A 15,698-nucleotide genomic window follows, 5' to 3' on the forward strand; every position below is an offset into this window, starting at 1 on the left:
CACACTGGTCCATCATCATATAGCAGGGTGTATTTACTGGTCCAATCACGATCGAGCAATTAGGCCTGAGGTACAAAACGTCACTGAGATGTAGTTTAGAAATCACTGATGGTGGAGTTTCAGCTAAAGCTCAGAAATCTTCTTTGCATGGACGCCTGGACGTTAGACTAACAGCTGGGACATCTCACTCATGGCGTCACTGCAGTTAATGATGGTTAATCAGCCAACCAGGTCAGTGCTCATCGTCAGCACGTCCACTGAGGTAGCTGTACAGTAATGACATCAGTCATTAGTTTAATTAACATTTTCAAAGCTTCCTGCTGTCGACTCCTGAGAGCAGGAACGATGTGAGGCCTTAAATTATTTCAAACAGGTGAAATATACACTTTTTTAAATCTGTTGTTACTGCTGCTGCTTTCATCTCTCCACGTTTCCTTGTGTTTATCTCAGATCCATCCACGAGCTGTGATGAACTCAGTTTTCCCCGAGCATTCGTCGCCACTTGTGACTTTCCTCGAAGTATGTGACTGCGTGCTGAAAGGAAGCAGACTGCTGCCTTTGTTTCAGCGCGCGGTGACTCAGGCGTCTGAGTTTGAGCTCGCTGACAGACCTTCAAACAGAGCCGGCCAGTCTGCAGCACCAAATCGCTCCCATATGTCCCCGAGGAGCTCTGCCCCCCCACCTCCACGCTTCATTCACATGCCGCGGCGCGCAGGGCAAACCTGACAGGGTTCAACTGCAGTCAGGATTCCAGCTTTAGCCGAGTGACAAAGAACATGTCAACAATCTCCAAAAATAGCAAACGAATGTCAGACGCAGCCGATTACGTGAGCGTCTGATAAAGTGTTCTCTCAGGCTGACTGCTAATGGCCGTCCTGTCACAGCTACGCTGATAATAAAACACTAACAACGAGCTGGCTTTGTTGTTTTTCAGAAACATCAGTGAATAACCGACTGAAGGAAGCCAAAGAATCAGACCGTCTGCAGCTGTAACACTGCGTCGCATCAAAGTTAACCCTGAAGGCAACACGAGCCAAACACAGAGATTACAAACAAACAGGAGCTTCAAGTTTTTCCACTTTTAACAAAAGAGGAAAAGAAATGAAAACGTCTTCATGCTGAACACCGTCCGGCAGTCCTCACAGCACGTTACCTGCATTACTGTCGACCCGATTATGATTACAGAGCCCAAAGAGCAGCGAGGCCACCTTCATCATCATCTTCACAGTAACTCATTCCCCTGCTGAGACCTGAGCAGTATTTCGATATTAGTTAGAGCCCTAATTTGGTGTGACATTACATAACGCCTCTCCAACTCCTGTAGCCCCGCCCCCATCACAGAAAACTGTTTTTTCCATTTTAACGTGTTCGTCTAATCCTTTCAAACACCCAGTGACACCAGCACTAACTGACCGAGGCCAGCCGGACGCAACGCCAGCAAAGCGGTGCGAGCATGTGTCCCCGCCCACTCTGATTAGGCTGTACTAAGGTGTTTGTGTCACGATTCAGCCCAAAAATATCAGACAGAAGCACCGAGCTGACAGGATCCTCCTTTCCAACCTGACTGTCAACGTTTTTGACCTTTAAAAGCTCAACAGCACAGAGAGGCGATCAAACCGGAGAACACAAAAAAAACTGTCATCGAGGGAGATTTAACCTTTTACACAGATTCCAGAGCTTTTCTTAAACACTTCCCTTACAACACACACACCAGCACACACACCAGCACACACACACCAGCACACACACACCAGCACACTCTCTCTCTGATGGAGATGCAGCCGTCGGCTTGCTGTAATCAGTGCTCTTCCTGCTCTGCTGTTGTTAATCAAACCACATGACAGCTCCAATGACCCAATCAGAGCCTGCAATTAAAAGCCAGGAAGCCTCCTGATTGGCCAGCCTTTTCTTAAACAACCCTAGGGTCAAAGGTTAATCTCCTTGAAGCGCAAGACAGGCCCAGGCAATCACAGAGTAATCACCGCAGCCGTCCACAAAATATAAAGTTTGTTTGTATTTTCTGCAGATGTGACACATCAGTGTAGAGTGTGTGTGTGTGTGTGTGTGTGTACCTGACTGTTGAGTCCATGGTGGAATAATGTGCCTCTCAGTACACGGCTCCATGGGAAACGTAGTGTAGAAGTCAGATCAAACCAACATCACGGCGGCAGCTGAGAGAGAGGAAAACAACGACGTGGTTATAACTCAGTGATGATCATACCTGCAGTACGTGTACCTGATTAACATCATCAATCATCATTAAGGCGGCAGCGTTTTCTGCCTGGCTGAAAACCCAAACAGAGGTCAGGAAAGCACGGGTTCAAATCTGTCCGGATCATCGTCCTCACTGACTGATGAAAGTGTTCCCAGAAGCCCTCGAGGACCAAACGCCACCTTCCAAGACTGTGCACCCTCTGAAGGACCACCTTTAAAAAAAATCCTCCTTAAGCTCTCCGGGCATGAACGCAGCTCATCATTAGCTCAGTGTTGATGTCAGATAAGTGGAACAGCGTGGCTGACAGACGGGGAGCCTCCTCCTCGCCTCCTCGGGCACAGAAGCCTTTTTATCTGAGCGCAGAGGCCTCCTCAAAGGAGGCTTTATGCAGCCGAGGAGGCCCATGTCCTCAGAGCAAATTAATATTCACACCCAGAGAGCCGAGAGGAGGAGAGTCCAACACCGAGGACTGACAGGAAGCTGCTCACACCACAGCCAGTCTGACAAAATAAAAGTCAGGTCCAAGTCCAGAAACTAGAAATAATAATTGTTGTAGAAGTAACAACAACAACAATAATAAAAAACAATAATAACAACAACCACCTGTTGCCTTTTTTTCTTCGGCTCGAGTTGAGTTAAACAGCGAGTGAGTCTGAGCTTTAATGGAGCTTAAAATCCAGTAAAATCACTCACACACACACGTATATAAAATATGTAAAAAAAGAAATCACATTTAAACTGTGAAAGTAGTCCAAAATGCTACAGAGCAAATTACTAATCACACAGAAATCTGAACAAACTGCTGTAAAGGTCAAAGGTCAGGGCCCTAAGTGAGCAGTCCCTCCTCCTCACACTACACCTACGTGCAGCTGCCGAAACTAATACTCAGCTAGAGGTTCGGGCTCTTACTATGGTAGGAAAAGCATTATGTCAGTGGGATGTCCCCACGAAGATAGCAAACCAGACGTGTGTGTGTGTGTGTGTGTGTGCGTGTGTGTGTGTGTGTGTGTGGCAGAAAACCCCGTCAGCGGTGAGTTATTATAGAAGAGAAGGGGAGAAAATAGATGTCCGAGGACGAGAGCGGTCACAAGCTTGGCCGACAGGAAAAAACACACACACACACACACACACACACGTGTGTATTTATATCCTTGTGGGGACATCTCATTGACATAATGCTTTCCCTAGCCGCTTACCCTAACCATCAAAAATGAATGCCTAACCCTGACCCTTACTCTAAATACCTAACCATAACCTAATTGTAACCCTGACACTAAAACCACATTTTAAGCCTCAAAAATGCCTTCAAACCCAAGGGGACCAAAATCCTGGTCCCCACGAGGGCTGTATGTCCCCACAAGTATAGTAAACTACCAATTTTTGGTCCCCATGAAGATGTTAATACCCGTACACACACACACACACCCACAGGGAGTTACAGGGGAAAAATGAAGGGAAGCTAACAGCTGACAGCAGGTTAGACGACATGAGCCGTGGTTGAGCTTCAGTCACAGACAAAGCAAGAAGGCAGGACGTGCAGCATATCGTTCACCCTGCTCTTCTATGCTTGAATGATAAGAGAACGTGCCTGATTCCAAGAAAAAGACCTGTATTAACAGTTCAGGAATATACTGAGCTTTAAATTTGGCACTTTCCATTGTGACCTAATTTTTATGAGGACTTGGAGAGCTGCAGGGCTGATAGAGACAAGAACTAATGTAAAAAGTTTTATTTTTGCACCTTCAGTCAACAAGCTGGATGGAGTCGAGGGAGAGGTCAGTAAAAGTTTCTGAGGGCGAACTTGTGGAGTCTCTGCTTTGGGCCCAGAGGCCTGCAGACGGCTCTGCAGTCACAAAGACCTCTAACCAGCTCCCCTCAAAACAAAACTGTCATATCCCATATGAGTTCATGTCCCGTTGACACAGACCTGTTTAACATCCACAAATGAGTTGAAAAACAGCGAAACATCCAAATGATAGTGATGATTTTTGCTTCGATCAGCAGGGTTAGCATCCACAGGCACACAGAACAAAAGGTCCTCAGAGATAGGGCTGCTCAATTAATCGAATTTTAATCTCGATTACGATCTGGGCTTTCAACGATCATTAAAAATGACTGAGCCGATTATTAGCCCCTCCCTCGTGCTTTACTCTCGCGCTGCTCCGTGTGGCAAATCGAGCGCACCTCTCTGCATTTCGAACACGTGTCACAACAATTAAGAGCAGCGGTCCTCAACCTTTTTTGCGCCACGGACCGGTTTATGCCCGACAATATTTTCACGGACCGGCCTTTAAGGTGTGGCGGATAAATACAACAAAATAAAACTAGTACTGGTACCGAAAAAGAGAAGATTTATTCATAACACACGTGAAAAGACCCAGGAAAACCGAGTAAACGATAAAAACGATAACAAAATAACGCTGAAAACCGATAAAAGCCCTGAAAACTATACATTTCACACCTGAGCCTCAACTCTCGCGGCCTGGTACCAAACGACTCACGGACCCCAACCCCCGGGCCTCGGGTTGGGGACCGCTGATTAAGAGGACCCGAGGGAAGCTCGGAAAGCTAAGCAGAAGTTATTTGGAGAGGAGAGCGACTGCCGTTGGTTGAAAAGAGAGGTAAAAAAACTTCAGTGGTGTGGAAACATTATGGGTTCGCGGAGTCAGACGTGGATCAAGTAGACACAGTGTGTAAACTTTGCTACGGTGTCGTAGCTGCACCACAGAGCAACACTGCAAAGTTCACTAAACACAGATGTTTACATTTTTCATTTATTTCTTATATTGCAAACATTTGCACTGTTATCAGTATTTGCACTATTTTATATTATTTTTTGACAATCTTTAAAGTCATTATTCAACACATTGTTATTGTTAAATAAATATCGTCAAATAATCGAGATCTCAATTTCAGTGAAAATAATCGTGATGATCATTTTTGCCATAATCGAGCTCAGAGAGAATCTAAAATCTAATTCAGTTTTATTCACTGATTAGCATTAAAAGTGCACACAGTGAAAGATTTACATATTTGGGAATCACAGTGACAAAAAAACCAAAAACCTTTTCAAAGAAAATGTGGGTGCATTGCTGAACCAAGTGAAGCGGTCCCTCCCCCACTGGACACCACTCTGTCTCTGGTAGGACGTATCAATTCAATTAAAACCATTCTACCCAAATTTTTATACCTTTTCCAGGCCTTACCCATTTTCATTCCCAACACCTTTTTCAATGAGCTGGACTCTGTCATCTCATCTATGGCAGGGTAAACTCCCAAGGCTTATAAGATCTTCAAAAATCTAAAAGTGAGGGTGGGTTTGCACTTCCCAACGGTTGTTTTTATTATTGGGCTGCTAATGTTTGGTGTTCTGGTATTTTTACCACAATCGGAGTGGTTGTCCTGACTGGCTGACTATGGAATTGCATAGTGACAACAGTATATCCTTACCAGCTGCACTTTGTTCTCCACTCTCATCCTCGTCGTTCAACTCCATCCCCAACCCCGTACTGGTACACTCATTAAAAATATGGGGCCAGTTTAGGACATACTTTAAACTCTTCTCAGCCCCATCTAACCATCTCTTTAAACCTTCGGCCCAGGACGGTGGGTTTGTGGAGCGGCACAGAAGTGGAATTACTTGCTTTAAGGACCTATTCATAGCCAACAAACCAGCATCATTTGAACAACTTGCTAACAAATATATTCTTCCACCATCACACTTTTTCAGATACTTGCAAGCCAGGCACTTTATTTGTTCCCAGACTCCAGGCTCAAGCCTCCACCAGAGCCTACACTATTAGAAACTATCCTACGACTCAATCCAACCAACAGAGGGCTGATTTCCCTGCTTTACAATGAAATGTTAAATTTGAGACATACCTCTTTATCCAAGCTCAAGACACTGTGGGAAGAAGACCTAGACGTAACCTTCTCTGACGAAACATGGGCCTCCACACTCAAACATGTCAACACAACATCATTATGTGCCTGCCACTGTTTAATCCAGTTCAAAGTGGTGCATAGAGCCCATTTCTCAACATCCAGACTATCCCGTATCTATCCTGAAATCACTCCACATTGTGACAGATGCAAAACTGCTGAAGCCTCACTGGTCCACATGTACTGGTCTTGTCCCAGTCTCGTTCAGTTCTGGACAGATGTTTTTCATACCAGTCCAGGATTCTCAGTGTGACGCTGGCCCCCTTCTTGCTCTGTTTGGCATCAGTGGGAATGAGGTGCTTCTACGCCTCTAAAAAAAACAGACATTATCATTCTGTTCCCTGTTAGCCAGGAGGTGGCAGGACCCCCCCCCCCCCCTCACAAACCGTGGTTATATGACCTCATGGCCTGTCTAAAACTGGAAAGAGCAAGACAATCACTCCAGAACTCTACTGGGAAATTTCAAAATCTATAAGAATTTTTCAGCAAACTCTCTTATGTCAGGTGTGGAAATCAGTGTTCAGGTGTAGGGCAGTGACCTGGGTGGGAATGAATGGGATTATTTTGCAGGGATTATGTTACTTTGGGAAATATCATACATCTGTTTATATTTCCCTTTTTTCTTTTTCTTTCTTTTTTTCTCCTTTTATTTTTGGGGCGATCGTGGCTCAAGAGTTGGGAGTTTGCCTTGTAATCGGAAGGTTGCCGGTTCGAGCCCCGGCTCTGACAGTCTCGGTCGTCGTGTCCTTGGGCAAGACACTTCACCCGTTGCCTACTGGTGGTGGTCAGAGGGCCCGGTGGCGCCAGTGTCCGGCAGCCTCGCCTCTGTCAGTGCGCCCCAGGGCGGCTGTGGCTACAATGTAGCTGTCATCACCAGCGTGTGAATGTGTGTGTGAATGGGGCGCTTTGGGGTCCTTAGGGACGAGTAAAGCGCTATACAAATACAGACCATTTACCATTTATTTCACAGCTGAAGATACATTTCTGAAACCACTTTACAGCCTAAATGTACTAGTTAACCCGGATGTACAGATCATCTGTAATCCTTTTTTCTTCCTGTTTATATGTATAATATATATGTTTATATGTATAAAAGGAAAACCTCTTAATAAATAGACATTGTTTAAAAAAAAAAAAAAAGTGCACATTGGAAAAGCCGTGAGGGAAACAACACGCTTGCTTGAACGCTTTATCATGACTGCGTGAAACTTACAAACCGCTTCCACTCTGATAGCCGGACTTGAGCTGAAATCAATCGTTTCGACCAGATGAGCTGAACTGAAGGTCTCGACGACTCAGAGCCAGAAAGTCCTCGTGGCGATGTTTGTGTTGCTCTAAGTGAGATCATCTGTTCTGATCCTCTTCAGTCAGAAGGGCAGTTAAATAAACGCCTCACACAGCCAGTTTGATCCTGGCGTGGACATCAGGCACATGTCAAAGCATTCCTCAGCTGCATTTCTGCTCGGCCTTTCAAAATAAAACTCCAAACTTTATTTACAAACAAACAGAGATCCTATGGCAGTAAGACAAATGTGGCAGTGTTTACAGGTCTGTGGAGACGCAACAGCGTGGATGTTTATGGTCATAAGGTGGAGGCTGTTTCCTTTAAGAAGTGAATGAGAAGCAGCCCGCCATCCATCCAGTCAGGTGACAGTGAGCTCTGGGTGAGTGCTCATGATGCCCCTGATGATTTACCGCCACGGCGAGCTGTTTACACCAACCAGCTATTTAAAGGAAACCCGGCAGCCAGAGAGAGGGAGGGAGAAACAGGAAGCTGCTCAGTTCATGCTGACTGCATGTTTACACTCCCCTCAGCTCACATACATGTTATTACCACACACACACACACACACACACACACACCTCTCCGAATTATTCTTAGAATATAAACATGGATTCAGATGGGAGCTGAAAGTCATTCTTGAAGAGGTTATTTTGGACATTTAACTAAATTCAAACAGGTAAGTTACTCAGAAAAGAAGAACCTGCCTGCACAGCCTGTCAGTGAACATCAGCAGCCACGCTATTGGTCAGAAAAGGACAATAAACAGATCTGGACGTCCGGTCCACCTGCCTTTAGCTGGAGCTGTAATTCTGATAGTGTACCTCATGCACACACCTCTCACAGCTTTGGCCCTGAAGTCGTTCCTCCCGTCCAAAACCTGCCTTATGGCCCACCTGAAGACTCATTTTTAATAATCAGCCGCCGCCGTCAGCTCTGCTTTAAACTGGGCTTAGAGTGCTCCGGGGCAGCTGATGTTCACACGCAAATTCCAGCGTTTGAGTGACGTGTGAGATGAAGGTGTGAAACCACAGTCTGACAGGAAAGCAGTGAAACCAGTCGTCCTTGTGTGAAAGCAGACGGGCAAAGCGCCCGAGCTGTGCCGGCACATAAACAAACACATGGCAGGACCAGAGGGGAGACGAGCTCAGAAGGAGGTCTGTCTGCAGCGGGGAGAGAAAACAAAGTCCAGCATTTAAACGCCGCTGAAGCCTCGCTGCACCGCTGCGCGTCTGCTTCGCCTCAGGCCACACCGCGTCAATCTGATTCCCAAAGAAACCGCCAGTGCCGCTGGCCACCAAACTCGCCGTTTTACATCACCACCCCCCGAACACAACAAACATCAGAGGATCGACCCTGAACGAGGCGCTGCAGCCCGACAATCAGCCGTGCGTGTGGAATACTACAAATGCAAACGCTGCCTTTGGTCACGGTGCTTACGAGGGGCGGTCAATCAGAAGAAAGCTGCCTTAAAGGGGGAGGAGCTAAGAGCATCAATGACGTTTTAACCTGACCCAACCCTCCTGACCTCAATTCTGCACTTTGATGATGTGACTCGTCTTCCTGTCGGATGCTCTTAGTGATGCTCGGGCAGATTACAATTAACATGTGGAAACTGCTCCAACTGTCTCACCTGCAGCGATGACAGGTGTACTGAGCTGTTCACCTACATTTTCCACAGCGTCGGAGTCTTCAGCGTGCACCGCAGGGCTGGACGGCGCTGCAAGGAAGTGGAAGCAAAGCGTTCAGATGTCCCACGTCTCATCAAAGATCTCAGCTTTCACAAAACCAACAGAGGAAGACGAGCGCAGGGATGAGACACTAATGGCATCAAAGCGAACAGCAGCCGGCACCCAGAGCTAATTGAAATTAACGAGCAGAAACCAGGAGGGAGCGGCGCTGTGTTCACAGACCCCGGGCGGAGTGGGAAAACTCAGGGGTGCCGGTCGTACAAGACAAACCGACTGAGACAGAAAAGGACCGTAAACACTCGGCTGTAACGGCTCAGTCCTCAAACAGTTTGCATAGTTCAGCTTCAGATTTATTTTCAGACTTCTAAAGCACTTAAAAACCAGACTCTGCTTATTTTCACCACTTAAGAACTGGCAAAAGAAAGAGTGGGAACAGGGCAGTAAATGAAGAGGGGGAGCGCCAATGTGACGACAAAGACGACAAAGAAATCCAACCTTTACTAATACATATGACAATGTGTTTGATACTTGTGTCTAAACTAACCCGACGACGTTTGTAGCTCAGTCCAGCAGACGCCTCCACCTGCACTCAGAGCAGATTACAACAATTTCAATGAAGCTGATTAACGATGAACTGTCGTTCTCACATAGAGAGAAAGTGCCGTAGAAGCTTTCGGTCATCTGAAACTCACAAAACTTGAGCCCAAACTCAAACACTCAAACACACCCTTCACAAAAAACAAATAAAAAAAGTTGAACTTATGAGGAAAAAAGATCTGAGTTTAAATGAACGTGTGATTGCTGGATGCTCGTGATGCTGTAACAATTATTTCCCCCGAAACACAAAAACGGATTGTACGGTTACCTGCTGACTGTCTGTGTGTTGGTAGCCTGGGCTGCTCAGGCATTTATTCGCTGTGCAGGTCTATAAGATTCAGCCGTTTCTGAGAACAACCCAGTGCACACATTAAACTTCATGCAAAACTGATTACTGCAAACAGCATGAAGGCTGGAGGACCGAGGCGGAGATCCACCGTCACCTGAGTCCACGATCGAGGTGGGGAGGAGACGGCTCCGTTAACGAGCTGGACACGGAGGGGAGGGGTCAGGGGTCAGGATGGAGGTCGGGGGCCACCACCACTGCCCCCACCAGCTAGGAGGATTAGGAAAAACAAATCTGCCTCAAGAATGAAGGAGGAACTGAAACAGACGCCTGACAGTCCTTCCTACGAATCAGTCAGACAACCTCAGACTTCCTTTAAACAACAACAAATTTCCTAAACGACACTAACTTCAACTAGTTAACTTCTGCTAAAAACAAACTGACAGAATGAAGTCATATTTATGTAGAGAGCTGTGGTCAAACAGAACTAAAAAAATCATTTCTGTCTATAAATGTCCAGGAAATAGAGAAAAAGTCCAGGAAATGCGTGTTTGGTCTGCAGATGCTCCAATACATCATCTTTACTTCATACTTGAAATTTCACTTCAATTTTATTTACACAGCACCAAATCACTTAAAGTAAAGACCCCACAATAATACCAGAGTGGGACAAACTTGACTGGAGCCAGTTGGTGACACCAACTCTGCTTCAAACACTGTAAAGTCTTGTTTTGTAACGAGGTTTTGTGGTGAGGGGACAGAAAGCTCCGATTCCTCTGCTGTGGTTTGGTGAGACTTCAGATATCTGAAGTCGAGGAATTCAGCCCCGTTCGTTGCAGTCACATGACCGCACGAGTAATCACATTTAAAAGAGCCGGTTTGACGTGAAGCAGAGAGGGTATTCATCTGTCTTCATGGGGGGGGGGGTCTGCTGAATTATTTACTGGGATGGGTGGTGTGTATTTAAAGCTGAGATCGATACCACTGAAGGTCTGCTGGAGCCGCTGGAGGAAGGACGAGGTCGAAGCATAGAGGTTTCGACCTTCAGCTGATGTCGATAAATTCAGTTATTTGCATTCATCAGTTTGGGAATTCATAGGGAGCATTTTACACTACGTTCCAACATCCAATAAGCTGCAGGCTTACATGCTTACAGAAGCAGCGGGTGGGCAGCTCAGTCGTTCACACAGACTGCTGCAGGCCAGTTCAAACTATGTTCTGACAACACAAACCTTTAACACAACTCTCAGCATCACACAAGCTGAAGCTGAGGCGGCTCCTTCAGGGTGATTTACATCATACATCGTTATTTTCCAGATTAAGGTTTTTCCACTAATGAGACACAAAACAAGCTCTGGATCAAAAACAGGCCAGAAGAGGAAGAACATTAAACATTACTTGTAAAAAAAATGTTTCATTAGTTCAGCTTTGTGTTAAAATCTAAATATTTCAAAGACATTTTTCACTAAATTATAAAACCTGAGTGGGAAAGAAAAATCATCTGAATCATCATCAAAGATTTCACCTAGAAAAATCTCCAACCAAACTTTTATTATATATATTCCTTAAACAGTATTCATTATAAATCAGCCCGAGCCCTCCTCGGTATCCAAGCAGCCCACACTTTGGGTCACCGTGCTAGAAAAAGGAACGCATGGACACAAACAGATTCATCTACGCTCAGGAGGAGGACATGAAATCTCTCTGCAGGGACGGAGGTGAAGAATCGTCCCTCTGTGCGCTCAGCTCCCATTTACTGCCTTTATTTATCTGCACAGAGGCTGGCCGCATGGAGGGGGAGGGGGGAGGAGGAGGAGGGTGGATTGCATGTTTTCCTCCCTGGCTCAGCCACTCTGTCTCCAGGCTGCTGGGGGGAGAGGAGGAGGAGGGAGGCGAGGCAGACAGAAGGGAGCGCTGGAGATGTGAAACCCGATCTCCTTTCCTCCTTCCTACCTTCATCCCTCCTCCTCCTCTTCCTCCTCCAGCAATGCCACCTCGCCAGAGAGCCTCCGAGACTCCCCGAGTAATCTGATCCCCAGCCTGCCAGACTGGAAACCCACTCCGAGAAAAGGATGGAGGGAGGGAAGGAGGAGGAAAAGGAGAGGTGGAAATAGAGCAGAGGAAAAGGGAGAGATCCCCGAGCTCAACCTCCGAGGGTGGAAAGTCTCCCAGGAGAGGGAAAACTGAGACGGAGCGCCGGGAAGGAGGAGAAACAGATGGGGGGAAAAAAGCTCAGTGAGTTTGTAAAGCAGCTTTTAATAACAGAGCTGGGCCTGAAAAGGAGCCCGAACAACCAGAAGACTGCTTTCAGCTCTCCTGTGTGCTCGCTGCTCACCATCAGCCTGCCTCAGTGTTTAAGGTTATCGTGAGAGAAATAACGCCAGCACCAGACAAACACCCCGAGCATCAAAACGACACAAACTGAGCATGAAAACCCTAAATCAGACGCCGCGAGCGTGTCGCACAGCAGCACGCCAACTTTAACAGAACATCTGATTCCAGCAGCGAGCTGGGCCGTGTGTTTTAAGGCCCCACCCACCACCGACCGTGTCACCTGACGTTGTAAAACCAGCGGCTAGCTGCCGTGTCACGTCCCAAAACCTACAAATAATGAATCATTAACAAATCGCCTACAGTTTCTGCAGCCGCCTGCTCCTGATATTAATAATTTTCTCGTTTATACTTTCTTCTGTTGGGCGACTGCACGGATGTGAAACAGTGACACACACGTCGCCAGCGTTTCCTCTGACCACCTCGTGGCTCACACCGCTCAGAGTCCCGGATCTTCTGTTATTCCAGTTTTATCCACAAAAACAATCAGACAGGCCAGAGCTGCCTGTTAGTCCACACACTGATGCTAAAAATAATGGTTTGACTTTTGAACATTGAAGCTGGCAAACATGTGATGAGACTGTTGCCTACTGGTGGTGGTCAGAGGGCCCGGTGGCGCCTCTGTCAGTGCGCCCCAGGGTGGCTGTGGCTACACTGTAGCTGCCATCACCAGTGTGTGAATGGGTGGGTGACTGGATGTGTAAAGCGCTTTGGGGTCCTTAGGGACTAATAAAGCGCTATACAAATACAGGCCATTTACCAAGAGCTGTTAAAAAGCCTCACAGACGTGTTTCAGATGAAGAGAAAAGTTTCTGCTGTTCATTTTTTTTCATCCATTATCTGATCCTATTTAATAACAAACACAACCAGCAAAGTAACGCGTTCTTCCACCCGAACCACACGGCGAGTCTGAGTTTTAAAATTCAAATACAAGGACAGGGCTTATCTGTGGGACAACAAACTTCAAAAGTCAGATTTATCTCGATTATCTTCTTTTCTTAATAGTTTGAACACAAAATTCCCACAAACACAGTCTAACGTGTGTGCAGGGATGGTATTTTCCTGTACCACAGACTCAAACTGGGATTTTTAGCCATACCACATCAACCACCATCACAGCTACGGCCCGTCTCCAGGGTGATTCACCTCCTCTGGTTTTCTTTCTGAGCGCCTGAGAAGACATAACCGAGGGCGCGGTGACTCACGCTGCGGTCACGACGATATACCTGCTGCTCGGTCCGTGGCTTTTTGTCAGACCCGGGGACCACGAGTAGCCGTTTCCCCACGTTGAGGAGTTTCAAAAATGGTGGTTTTGATTTTCGTGATTGAGACGCGCTCGTGACTCATCGAGTGACGCCACTGACCAGCCAATCGATGGCATGCAGCCTGACAACGTCACATTTTAATATCTGTACGAATCGCTTTGGGACCCCTTTGTGAAGAAATGAGTGAAAACGTCAAACAAGCATGTGGCTGCATTTCAGTGATGCTCAGACTGCAGAGCTGAGCAATGACAACATCAGCAGCTGGATAAAGGTTTCCAACTGGTCCTTCAACTCACGTGTGTTCTCCATAGTAGCAGGAAATGCATAAAAATGAGGCTTTTATGAAAACACTGAATAAAAATGACTTCCTTGAAAGACAATAAATGTACAGTTCAGTATACGAAGTGTGTTTGAATGGCAGAGATGAGCCATGGCTGAACGGGACTCACAGGCCTGAGTGTGCACTTCAGAATTATTCAATGTTTTAAGTTCAGCTAAATTCAGTTTTATTTACAAAGGACCAACTTACAAGAAACAGTCACATTTAAGGTGTTTTATACTGTAAATACTGACAGCCCAACAATCAGACGACCTCCTGTGAGCAAACACTTGGTAACAGTGGGAAGGAAGACCTCCCTCAGGCTGCGTCCACACTGGCCCAGATAGATTTGAAAATGGCGTTTTCATCAGAAAACGCTCCGCGTCCACACTAGCGTGTTCAGTTGTTTTCACAGAGTTGTGCGTCCACATTGAAATGGCCGAAAACGCTTACGTTCCAGTGCTGCACGTGCGTGAAGCGCAAGAAGATTCGACCTGCCTCATTTCTGTCTGCCGCTTTTTTACTTCCGTCTCGTTGAAACGTCGCAGCAGAATGTTGAGGAAAAGCACCGAGTTTGTTAAATGGACTCACAATGAGGTGGAGTCGTTGCTGCGAGTAACACAAAAGTACAAAGTTGCAAAAGCGAGTGAGAATTAGAAAAAAGAAGAAAAGCTCTCTGGAGCGCGTACAGACTGATATTAAGTCTCCGTTTTCTCTGTCCACACTGCGACGTATAAGCACCTTCTTCAAATGTATTCATTTTCGAGAGCGTTTTCAAAACGCTGTTTTTTCCTTCGGGGAAAACGCCGTCTCAGTGTGGACGGGCGGCCAAAACGGAGAGAAAATGATGCGTTTTCAAACAAAGACGCATTAGTGTGGACGTAGCCTCAGGAAGGGGAGGCCATCTCAGACTGCTTGGAGGTTGGGAAGGTTGTGTGACCTGGACCCCATTCACAAGAGAGCTCACTAATGCCCCCTCCCCTTTTGTTTAGATAAAAAGTCAAACTTTCAAAATAAGAGCGTGAGGCTTGTCCGTGATTAAACGGACGACTGTTTGTTTGAATATGACAAACACACCTTTGCACACTTGGCTAAGAAAATGTAATCTGTGGCTGCACAAGGACACAGGGTTTAGCTACCCTGCAAGACTCCATTAGCATTAACTGGTGTTTTTCTGTACACTGGTCTGGTCCCAGTGCAGAGGACTGGTGTCATTTCATAAGTATAGATCATTTAATTATGGGATAACAGAAGAAATCACAAATCCCTGGGAACGTCTTTAGGTTTCAAGTAGACAAAAAGAATAAAAAAACAAAACAAAAACAACTTTCACTCGAAACTTTAAAGAGTTTTCAGTCTTTCATGTTTCTTTTTGTTTTAAACTATAAACATGACTCAAAAAATAAAGATTCAGTGGTTTTATGACACAAAGAGGAGGAGGTGGTGGAGGAGGAGGTTGTGGAGGAGGAGGTTGTGGAGGAGGAGGCGACTGCCAGTCTTATCTTTTTCAGACCCCCCCCCCCCTTCTCTCTCTCTCTCTGTTTCTCTTGTTGTGGCCTCGCTCACTCGCCTGCTGTCAGTGTTATTTCGGTTACAGCGATCTGGGCTTGGCTGAGGAATGTACAGCTGCCTGACATACGGATAATACTAGATTTTAATTTCTAACACCCCCTCTCTGCCCTGCCGTGTGCCTCTGCTCCCTATCAGGGAGGAGGAAGAGGAGGAGGCCTGCAAAGGTAGCGGCTGTGAGAGCAACAACGACATCGATGC

The 15,698-nt window shown here is 46.3% G+C and overlaps 1 protein-coding gene across 5 annotated transcripts in view; it reads right to left on the bottom strand.

Annotated features, from left to right (window-relative positions):
* The window catches only part of LOC146375412 (bone morphogenetic protein receptor type-1A-like), a 40,937-nt gene that overhangs the window by 21,277 nt on the left and 3,962 nt on the right, over nucleotides 1-15,698 (bottom strand). For 2 of the 5 annotated variants that reach the window (XM_084949517.1, XM_084949525.1), the window contains exon 2: nucleotides 2,073-2,171. The gene's annotated coding sequence lies outside the window, so the exon portion shown is untranslated. Of the gene's footprint in view, nucleotides 1-1,153; nucleotides 2,028-2,072; nucleotides 2,172-2,352; nucleotides 2,751-8,276; nucleotides 9,518-15,698 lie in introns of those variants that run through there. The other 3 variants (XM_084949519.1, XM_084949518.1, XM_084949523.1) reach the window with 3 other exon arrangements.

The sequence above is a fragment of the Perissodus microlepis genome, chromosome 13, assembly GCF_051167445.1.
Source record: "Perissodus microlepis isolate ML-2025 ecotype Zambia chromosome 13, ASM5116744v1, whole genome shotgun sequence".
NCBI classification, from domain to species: domain Eukaryota; kingdom Metazoa; phylum Chordata; class Actinopteri; order Cichliformes; family Cichlidae; genus Perissodus; species Perissodus microlepis.